The 11,765-nt window shown below is 46.7% G+C and overlaps 1 protein-coding gene across 1 annotated transcript in view; it reads left to right on the plus strand.

Moving 5' to 3' along the window:
* The window catches only part of LOC139681167 (uncharacterized), a 30,735-nt gene extending 25,387 nt beyond the window's left edge, over positions 1–5,348 (plus strand). Inside the window, exons 31-39 of the mRNA XM_071574396.1 lie at positions 545–692; positions 888–994; positions 1,551–1,599; positions 1,816–1,943; positions 2,259–2,376; positions 2,962–3,046; positions 3,753–3,827; positions 3,922–4,021; positions 5,205–5,348. The gene's annotated coding sequence lies outside the window, so the exon portion shown is untranslated. The remainder of the gene's footprint in view (positions 1–544; positions 693–887; positions 995–1,550; positions 1,600–1,815; positions 1,944–2,258; positions 2,377–2,961; positions 3,047–3,752; positions 3,828–3,921; positions 4,022–5,204) is intronic.
* The last annotated feature ends 6,417 nt before the right edge of the window (positions 5,349–11,765 follow it).

Below are 11,765 nucleotides of genomic sequence, written 5' to 3' on the forward strand. Positions count from 1 at the left end.
GCTGGGTGGCTGCTACCCATGACTGTGTAGCTGGCATAGCTAAGGGGCTGGAGACTCTCATTTCTCTGTGCTGTTCACAGCAACCTGTTCAATCTGGGAGGCTCGGTCTGGAGAGGGAGTCCTGCTCTCCGTTTGGTGCATAACCTTCAGGAGCTGGTGCCTGTGCTCTGAAATCTGAGGTGGCACTGAGGGCTGCCAGGGGCCTCAGGCTGGTGCAGCACTGCTGCAAAGGAGAGGGGACAGTGGCAGGGTAGCTGCCAGAGGTGGCCCAAATGCTCCTTTGAGAAGTCACAGCACTGCATCAGCTTTCTGGAAAAGGTCTAGGATTTCTGGAAGCTTATTTTCCTTTCATAGTGAGGAGTGTTTCACCAGGGTGAAAACGTGATGCAGCTCTAGTCAGGGAATTCCAGCATTCTTTGAACGGAACTAGAAGGCTGTTGGAAGTCCCCTGGACTGTCATATGTGGGACGTAGTATGTTGCCCTGCTTCTGGAAATGAGACTGCTTAGCTAATAAAGACTTGTTTCTCTGTCCCCTGCTCATAGACCGAAGGAGCTGTCTGCTGCTGAGAGAAACGCCTGCTTATTAGAAGAGAGGCATTTGGCAGTGGTAGGAGAAACAGTGGAGGAGTTGTTACTCCAGAAGGATCTGCCGAACAAAGAGAAAGATGAGCGTACCCAGGCCCTGATGAAGGTATGGTCACCTTTTTTCCAGGCGGCACTTTGGGAGAGGGAGTTGCACTGAGAGGTGGAAAAGAATCCCTTCTTGGGGTTGCTACCCAACTGACCACAAAGGGCTCACAGCCCCAGACAGTGGGACTGCATTTTGGGCCTTCTGCATAGCGGGGTCTCTGTTGGAAGAGAACACATTGCATTTTGTTCCTTTCAGGAGCATTGTGAGTGTGGGTGGTGAGCCAAGGAAGAAATACACAGAACGGGAAGAACTTGGCCCAGGCTCAGTCTGATCCCTCTTCCTGATACACACTCACAGGCCAGGTACTTTGGCAGCTGGAATAAGAAGCATGAAGTCAGGCAAACTCCAAACATATTCAGCTTCTCCGGTCTCTCAGAATTTGTAACTGTGCTCAGAAGGCATCATTAAAGACAGTGTGATGCTGGCAATGTCTTGCCCGCAGCAAGGAGCAGGACCTGAAGGATCTCCTGTCTCTGAAGCTTTATTGCCTAAAAGAGCAACTACCCACCTGACAGCTGTCAGACAATAGTTCTCAATAGCAGTGGTTTCAAATATCTTGTTTACAAGCTTTTAAGAGACACACACACACACACACACACACACACACACACTCCCCGCCCCATTAGGATTTAAAGTAAACTAATTAGGTGTGCCCATTGGAGATTTGCTGCAGCCCTTTGTCTTCCTGGTGGACCTAAGTTTTCTCCTGGACACGCTGCCAGGTGGAGGGCTGGTGGGCTGTCGTGCTATTGGCTGAAGAGTAGGTGAAGGCGGGTGTTGTGAAAACACTCTAGGCAGCAGAGATCTCTGCTGGGCCCTAAATGGCTTCTTCTTTCTCCACACCTGTTCTGTTTCTAGGAGCTTCAGAGCTGTTTATAAAGCGTTTGATGCTGGCACAGGGCAAGAGGTAAAGTGTCCCCATCCCCAGCAGATTTTGCAGCTCTCAAACACTTTGCCCTCTGGTGTGAGCTGTGGCTGTAGTTTTGAGTTGCTGGTACTTGGTTGCTGCAAAGGCTTGTGTCACCGTAGACTAGTGTCAGGCTGCAAAATGCATTTTGCACAGACTTCTGTGCTTCTACTAAGCTTTGCTGTCTGAAAACAAGACTTGCCTCTGTTGTTCCAGAAGCACTCGCTCCATGTTCTTTGTCATCTCATGCAACGAGCAACTTCTCAAGTTAATGGTCTTCAAAGCCATTTTAAGTGGCCGTAAAGAAAAGGAATCTTCAGGAGAAGATGTCTGAGCAACTGACGGTCAGTGAAATCCCAGTCACCAGGGACAGTAAGAATCCAAATATTGTTAGTTACTTGGACAGGTTCTGGTACTCTCATGCGAGTATTAAGTTAGACACTGCAAGCCAAAGATGAAAGAAACCATTTGGTCACTGGCAGAAAATTGAGTTCTGCTATTTCTCTATTTGTCTGCAGTGGATGGGAGGAGATTGCAATGTGTCTGCATTAAACTCTTCTGGTGAATGTAGTTTGAAGATGCTCTTCAAAAACCTGGGTCAGCCCTAAGGTAGTTTAGCTGTGCACATTCGTCTCCATGCCATTGCTTTCTTCTTTCAGCTCCCTGGTCAATGCAGAACTTTGACTGGTGATGCAGTACGTGGACAGAGGCACGTGACACGACGTCCTTTGTGCAGTATACGTCGAGGAAGGAGAGAGAGCCAGTGTCTGTTGGGAGGTGAGGGACCCTGCTTGTGCTTCCAATGGTTTGGACAGGATAGTCCTTGTAAGTAAGTGGTAAGAGCAAGAGTGATTTCCTGTTCAGAGCTTTGTTCCTGTGTTGCTGTGATGATATAGAAAAGGACTACCTGCAGTCACCTTCCTGCCAGTGTCCCTGCCCTTCCTAGAGCCTGTTTGTATACTCCGATGTACTGTTGTCCTAGTCTTGCTCTGGTTTTTAATTGGCTCTTCACCACTTTGCTTGTCTGACCACTTGCCTGGAGCCTGTCTGCACTACATTCCTTCCCTGTAAAAGCAAGCATGCACATGTGGAAAAATCTTAAACTAAGGGATAAGGAAATCTTCTCATCTTCAAAGGATAGCATTCCCCTCAAAGTAGCATTTGCTTCTGAAAAAGACCTAAGGTGCTACTTGCCAATCTGCTACCCAGGCTAGCAATAAAATCTTAATCAGATAGCCTCCCACCTGAAAGTGATCCACGTGGTACTGAAGGGAGGAAGGACTTTTTCAAAGCTAATATGCCTTCATTTCCATAGATAGGACTATAACAGAGTTGCCTGTGTTCTTTTTGTTGTTTTTGTAGTTGTTGTAGTTGTAGTTGTTACCCAACTGACCACAAAGTGCTCAGAGCCCCAGCCGGAGGGGCTGCATGTTGGATGTGCTGGAAGGTGGGTCGGGGGTCTGGGGGGCTCAGGGGGGCAAAGGGAGTGGGACATGGGGGGGTTTTGTACCTGTACAACCAGTGGTATGAACTGGGCACCAGTGAGTGAGGGGGGGGGGGCTTTGGGGGTCTGGGGGGCTTTGGAGGGTCTCTGGGGTGGGGTCTGAGGTCTCTGGGGTTCTGAGGGGTCTGGGGGGGCTCAGGGGGGCAATGGGAGGGGGATATGGGGGGTCTCGTACCTGTACAATCAGTGCTATGAACTGGGCACCAGTGAGTGAGGGGGGGGCTGGGGGGGGCCACTGGAATGGGGTGGGGGGGCTTGGGGGACTCAGTGGTCTTGGGCCTGGGGACTCTGGGGGTCCCAGGGGGACACTGGGGGTCCCGGGGGGGCACTGGGACACTCTGGGGGTCCCAGGAGGGTCTCGGGGGGCACAGGGGCACTCAGGGGGGCACTGGGAGTCTCCTGGGGGTCTCTGGGGGGCACAGGGGGCACAGGGGCACTCTGGAGGGCACAGAGAGGCACTCTGGGGGTCTCAGGGGGGCATAGGGGCACTCTGGGGGGCACAAGGGGACATTGGGGATCCCAGGGAGGCTCTGGGGGGCACAGGGTGACCATGGGGGGCACGGGGCGGGGCATGGGGGGACTCTGGTGGTCCCAGGGCACTCGTAGGCCCCCGTGCCCCCGCCCCAAAGCCCCCCCTGTGCCCCCCCAGGTACATTTACCGCCTGTGCCCCTTTCACCGAGTGACCTAGAGACCCAAAAACGGCGGCTCCGAGACCAACCTGGGGTGAGAGACCCCCCAAACCCCCCCGGGGGGACCCCCAAAGTCCCCCCCACTCTGAGGTGACCTGATCCCCCTCCCTCCCTCCCTCCCCCCACAGGACTTGGGGGTCCTGGGCCGGCCCCAACGGAGACAAGTTCAGTGCCCACAAGTATGAGCAGGGCACGGGGTGCTGGCAGGGCCCCAATCGCTCCACCACGGTGAGAGGGACCCCCCAAACCCCCCTGAGCCCCCCAAAACACCGCTGGGCACCTCCTGCCCCCCCCCTCCCAAACACCCCTGGGGCACCCAAACACCCCCCTGAGCCCCCGCAACCTGAGCAGGGCACGGGGTGCTGGCAGGGCCCCAACCACTCCACCACGGTGAGAGGGACCCCCAAAACCCCCCTGAGCCCCCCAAAATATCCCTGAGACCCCCCCCAAACACCCCCCAGTGTCCCCTGTCCCTGTGTCCCCTCCTCGGGTGTCCCACGACCATGACCCCCCAGTGGGGGTGTCCCTGACCCCCCTGATGTCACTTGGGGTGTCCCTTGGGGGGTGTCCCCATGTCCCCTTTCAGTGTCCTTGTCCCTTGTGTTCCCCTGGGGGTGCCCCATGTCCCCTTGGGGATCCCTGTACCCCCCCTGCTGTCACCTGGGGTGTCCTTTGGAGAATGTTCCTGTCCCTTGTGCTCCCCTGGGGTGCCCCCTGTGTCCCACCCTGTGCCCCCTGACCCTCCCTGTGTGCCCCTGAACCCTCCCGTGTCCCCCCTGACCCTCCCGTGTCCCCCCTGTGACCCCCCCCGTGTCCCCCTGACCCCCCCGTGTCCCCTCTGACCCCTCCAGTGCCCCCTCTGAGCCCCCTTGTGACCCCCCTGTGTCCCCCCAACCCCTCCTGTGTCCAACCCCTGTGCCCCCCCGAGCCCTCCTGTGCCCCCCCCGTGCCCCCTCTGACCCCCCCGTGCCCCCTCTGACCCCCCCTGTGCCCCTCTGACCCCCCGTGCCTCTCTGGGGGTCCCTGTGCCCCCCCGACACCCCCCGTGCCTCCCCACCCCCCTGTGCCCCCCTGACACCCCCTGTGCCCCCCTGACCCCCCCGTGCCCCTCCTGTGCCCCTCTGATCCCCCCGTGCCTCTCTGGGGGTCCCTGTGCCCCCCCGACCCCCCCCCGTGCCTCCCCACCCCCCTGTGCCCCCAGTGTGCACCCCTGACACCCCCTGTGTCCCCTCTGACCCCCCTCTGTGCCCCCCTGACCCCCCTGTGCCCCCCCTGTGCCCCCCTAACCCCCCCGTGGCCCCCTGTGCCCCTCTGACCCCCCGTGCCCCCCTGTGACTCCCCCTGTGCCCCCCCAACCCCCGTGCCCCCCTCTGACCCCGCTGTGCCCCCCTGACCCCCCCGTGCCCGCCAGGTAAAATTCACCTGTGGCACCGACACGGCGGTGACGGCGGCGACGGAGCCGAGTCGCTGCGAGTACCTGTTGGAGCTGGAGACCCCTGCGGCCTGCAGGGAGCCCCCCGCCCAGCATGAGGAGCACAACGACCTCTGACCCCCCTGGAACCCCCAAAAGCACCCCTGGGACCCCCAGAAACACCCCTGGGACACAGACACACACACTCACACAGACACAGACACACACACAGACACAGACAGAGACACAGACACACACACACAGACACACACAAAGACACAGACACACACACACAGAGACACACACACACACACACACTCACACAGACAAAGACACACACACCCCCACACTCACACACACAGACACACACACACAGACACACTCACACAGACACACACAGACACACACTCACACAGACACACACTCACACAGACACACACACACACACAACACACACACACACAGAGACACACACAGACACACACACAGAGACACAGACACACACACTCACACAGACACAGACACACACACTCACACAGACACACACACAGAGACAGACACAGACACACAGACGCACACAGACACAGACAAAGAGACACACAAAGACACAGACACAGACACACAGACAAAGAGACACACAAAGACACAGACACACAGACACAGACACACACACACACACACAGACACAGACACACACACACACACAGACACACACACAGACACAGACACACACACACACAGACACAGACACACACACACAGACACAGACACACACACACACACAGACACACACACACAGACACACACACACGCACACACACACACAGACACACACACAGACACACACACACAGACACACACACACAGACACACACACACGCACACACACACACAGACACACACACAGACACACACACAGACACAGACACACACACAGACACAGACACACACACACACAGACACAGACACACACACAGACACAGACACACACACAGACACAGACACAGACACACACACACACAGACACAGACACACACACACACACAGACACACACACACAGACACACACACACAGACACACACACAGACACACACAGACACACACACAGACACACATACACACACACACAGACACACACACACAGTCACACACAGAGACACAGACACACACACACACACAGAGACACAGACACACACACAGACACAGACACACACACACACAGACACACACACAGACACACAGACACACACACACAGACACACACACACACAGACACACACACAGACACAGACACACACACACAGACAGACACGGAGACACGCACACAGACACACACACAGACACAGAGACAGACAGACACACACGGAGACACACACACACACAGAGACACACACACAGACACACAGACACAATCAATACTTTCATGCAGTAATAAAAATAACTTATTGTAATGGTAACAGCTCCAAAGGACTCCTGACTATGTGTGGTATTTTATTTCGTTCAGATCTATGTTCCATTCCCCAACTAATGGCACACTGTGCGTTTTAAAGTGATTAAAATTGTTGTCAAACTGGCCTCCTGGAAAGAGAGAACGCAACTTTTCCTGCAGTTAGTAGATCTGCAGAATCTATATTTGACTGCTACAGCTCAAAAGTAAAGAAAAGCTAGTGCGGGAATAATAAACTAGGAAATTATGGAAAAATGGCTGATTTTTTTCTCCAGTGCCCCTAGTAGCATGTTTAAGTTAACAACAAAAACAAAGAAGCAGCTAGTATTGCTGTTTTTTGAAGGTTAATAGAAATACAATGAGATTTGCCTACAACTACACAGGAACATACTAGAAGAGGTAGGAATATAACAGATCCTTTGAATGAAGTCTCCAGTGTCTTTGGTTCCTTAAGGGCAATGGGATTTCATCTTATTTTTTTAAAAAATTATGTTTTCTTTTTCCAACATTGATGGAACTTCTCTTTATAATATTCCTGAGAGGTATGCAGACAATAGTTTTGAAGGTTTTTGAACTTCAGCTCTTGCGTGCCACAAACATGATATTTCCACAATAATGAAGTGAAATTATTAGGAGAACTTTTATTAATTTCTTAATCAAAAATTCAATAACAGAAGATGAAAGTGATTACTCTTTGTCTTAGCTTTTTCTAAGGCTAAAAAAGTCTAAATAAATGATTGTTTGGAATCACCCTTGCAGCTGATTTTCAATTTGCTACAGTGGCTTATAGAAAAACTGCCACACAAAAATGCTTGTGAATTCTAGTGTTACTGTGTATCTGAAATTTCTAAAATCCAGAGACATTTTTCAGAGAACAGTAATCTATGCAAGTTGCCATGAAAGCGAAAGGCAGTCAGCTTGCCATCATTTAAGGCTTTTTGGCTTCTACTGTTCTAAAAGAGATCTAACCATCTGTGGTCAATTAGAAGAAAAAACTGTTTCTGAGAGAAACAATACACATGAGTCCTGCTATACAACCAACTGCACGTCCTTCTGGGTTTCTGTCTGTTGAAGTATCAGCACATACTGAGTGTAATGAACAATATACAGATAAGAGCTTCAGTGACCTGGTGTATGTTTATGCTTCAGCATCACAATTCTTCTATCTCCCTAAGAGCCTAGATCAAGGTACAACTTTAATCTTTAACCCATCGAATTTAATTTTACCCACCTGTAATGTCAGCTTTTTCTCTACAGAAAAATGTTATATACACACTCAAAAGTCATGGTAAAAAGCAAACAAAACTTCTGGATACCGACTTAAAACCTAAGCTCCCTAGGACTTAACCTGGAATCCCATATATCTTTTTAACATTAAGCAGTTTCTCAAACTCTTCTTGAGATTTCCCCTTTCCCCTCACAGCTTTCTCCATGAGTCATGATATTCCCTGTATCTGCTCATACCATGAATCTTTTAAAGTTCAGATGTGTAACTCATCTAATAGACACTCTTTCTAATAAATGAAAACTAAATCTGTAAAAAGAATATGTATTGCTTAAAGACTGTAAAATTATAACCAAGTGTTTTGATGCCTAAGAATTTAAAGTAATTTTAGGTTTTAGAATCATATAGGCTCTGCTAAGTTGCTCTGATTTTAAGTGCACATATTAAGTGCCTTTCTCACGAGTGTGCATCTGCATTCATAGTTTTATTTCAGAGTATTTGCCTAGATTTCAGTAACAAAAAAACTTGGAAAAAAGAGAAAGAACAAAATTGTTCTTCATAGATACATTAGTGACAAAAGAGAAAGCACCAACAAGCAATTTCCTCAGACTGAATAGGTGTCAAAGAATTTTAGACAGAGTCATCAGGTCCAAAAGAAGCAAATGAAGGGATGAAGCTCAGAACTAAAGGTAAGTCATGGCTGACTAGGTGAAGAAATAGGGATAGCAAAATCAACCTTCAAACTTGAACAGATCTCAAAGTTCCTTACGTGGCTAAGCTAAACCAGGAGCCTGTGACCTGAAATCTTAGTGCCCTGTTCTGTACAAGCCTTTCTACTAGGAAACTTAGTTATCATGAACACAATAACGTGGCTATCTAAACCAGGAGCTTGTCACCTGAAATCCTAGTGCTCTCCTCAGTACCAGCCTCAGTACTATGGAACTTTGTTATCATGAACAGGATGACAGATACAACTTTATGTTTTCCTTACAAACACTGTAGTTATGTTCATTTAAGGCCTCTGCTTCCTACCTGCATGATTTGTCACATCTAAATTCCATTAACTTGCCTTTTTTTTTCCCAAATCCTTTGCACTTACAACAATTTCCTAAAGACTGTTCAAGACAAATGGGAACTTCACCGTATTTCCTCATATAGTTTCCATTAATCTTGTATTACTTAAAAATAGTTAATGTAGCATAAACTAATTTGGCTGTTAAGGTTACTGGACTCAATTCTCTTCTGTTCTGCACATTGTTTAATTACATCTGTGTAAATAAATACAAAGGCCTAGCAAGTCTAATAGTCACTTGTATGTTTTCAGCAATTTACGTTTACTCTGCTCTGATTCAAATGGCAGAACATGAGCTACCTAGAAACCAGATCTGTTAACTACACTCCTTAGAAAAGGTTTTATACAAGAATCTTGGTGCAGTTCTTCATCTGCTCACCTTCACTTCCACTAAGCTCACAAATGAACAAACCCACAAAAAAGCTATTATTTAATCTCCCCAAAATATTGACTCTGCCACTGAGAGAATGTTAAACTTCCAGTCATATTGATACTGAAGAGACTTTTTGAATTAATGCACATGCATCACAGACAAATATTAGCTCTTTTAAGTTTGGTGGTCTTTTTGTTTTTGTTTTTGTTTATTTGTTTGTTTTTAAGCTTGATTAAGATGTATCATTTACATGCAATTCTTAAAATAGTATAGGAAAAAAGTCGTTTTAGTCACAGAATGAGACTCTTAGAGACAAAAAAAAGGAGATTCTCTGTTGTATTTTTACCTTATTATGACAATAAAATCCTGCAATTAAAAATTAATTTTCAGAAATTCTTTAATTAAAACAAAATTTAACACATCATAAGCACCTTGTGAATAGACAGTTTCTGTTGGCTGCAGAGTACATCAGAAGCAGATTTGGAAAAATAATAGAAAGGTAGTAAACACAGAAAGAAAAAAAGAATATTCAGATAATTTTACACAAGTCAGACCTGAAGTATATGGATTGTGAGCATATCACTTCACACATGGTGTTCTTCCTCTGGCCTGTGCAATAGGAAGGTGCCTGGAATTAGAGGCCTGACATCTGAATGAGAGATGAGATGCTTGGCAAAAAGTCAGCCCTGCACAGCTCAAGATCAGCAGTGGTACGTTGTGTGGGCTTAGCTCTGTGTTTGAATTTATTTTGGAACAGATAACTCTTAAGATAAAAGAGAAGGCACTATGAAGTAATGTACATCCAAGCATTACAGCTAGACTCACTTTGGCATAAATTTTATGGCTATGTTGCAAAAACAAGTTCTTACACTTAATCCCTCTGAAGTTCGGAGTCAAAGTCTTTGGGATTATGCCAGTTCCTGGCAAAACACTATGGATACCAAAAAGTAATAACACTACTTACTGTTACCAAAATACATAATATAGGTTGTGGAAATCAAGATTTCAAAAAAGAGAAACTTGGAAGAAAAAAGTTTTATTTAAACATCATCTCTGTAAATCTCACTGTACTTAGCTGGAATAGGTGGCATTATATCCTCCTATAACATATTAATATGAAGGCAAAGGGAAAAGGGAATTGAAAAATAAGTCTTTCTAAAATGAACAACATCATACAAAGACAATGGAAAAAAGAGTTTAGTGTTTTTAAACCCAAGAGCCTCTCTATCCTCTCCTGATGATAAAATAAGGCAGTGGCAGAGGGCACATTAAAACATATAGTTGTTGCACACTGAATTGCAAACTGTTCTTTGAACCTATAAAGATTTACTGATTTTAATGCTTATTAATGATGTCATAAATATAGCTGACAATAATCCTAATAGATATAGTTCTTCTTATTCAAAGGGAACATATTATTCTTTCTTTAAACATGATTATAGTCTCTAAAACACTTGTGATGTGCTAGGTAATCCAATATATTAAACCCCCTCATTTTAAATGTGACTCAGTGTTCTTCTTACCTCAGTTAATTGGAAGCATGCAGCTTATCATCAGAATTTTCTTGAAAATATTAAATTTTCTATTTATCTGCAATTCATCTTTAAATTTAGAGGGAGAGTTCAGAACCTTTACACATTAAAATGGAAGGACAGAGGTTTCTGCTCAGAAATCAGTAATGCCAAACAGTACCATCCTATTTCCTTGCTGAAGAAATTTTGTATTTGGTTGTATTTTTTAAGATCCAGCATACCAAAACCCATTATAGAATACATTTGAAGCAATCTATAATAAGAACAAATATCATACTAGATAAACAGGTATGTCCCATTTTTACTTGTAATGAACTTTCATTATGTAAGAGACTTGTGCCTTGCTTACAACAGGAACAAATGTGTGACCAAAAACTAGCAGTAAGAGCGATTCCATTCTTACAGAAAACACACTGTAGATCCAATTATTTTGAAATAGTGAGTAGCTACAGATAATTGCTTATATATACATAGCTAGAACTTGGTGTTCTGTCATGACTTCCTCCTGGTGAGACCTTTGTATCCCTTTGGCTGAATCACTCTGTTGGAATGATATTCACAAGAAAGGTATTATAAGTAACAAGAAGATTGAAAACCTTTCACAGAACTGAAAACAACAGGTGGTATTCTGCACAACAATCTTTAGTAGAAAAGGAAATTAGAGTATAACACACCAGTGGGGAAAAAAAAATCTAATAAACCAACACTTTTAAAAAAGTTATCAACAGATGTTCACAGCTTGTAATAAAAGCTGTTCCTGAACAATAATCACAGAGAGGAATGCTGGAAGTTTGGAAGCTGGTATCTTCTGTTAAAGTAAAAAATTACAGACATTGGGAAACTTACTCACTGCTTGAGCAAACATCAGCTTTCCTCTCATAGACATAACTATTTCCCATAGCTATGCCAAA

This window comes from Pithys albifrons, chromosome 20 (genome assembly GCF_047495875.1).
Source record: "Pithys albifrons albifrons isolate INPA30051 chromosome 20, PitAlb_v1, whole genome shotgun sequence".
Taxonomy (NCBI): domain Eukaryota; kingdom Metazoa; phylum Chordata; class Aves; order Passeriformes; family Thamnophilidae; genus Pithys; species Pithys albifrons.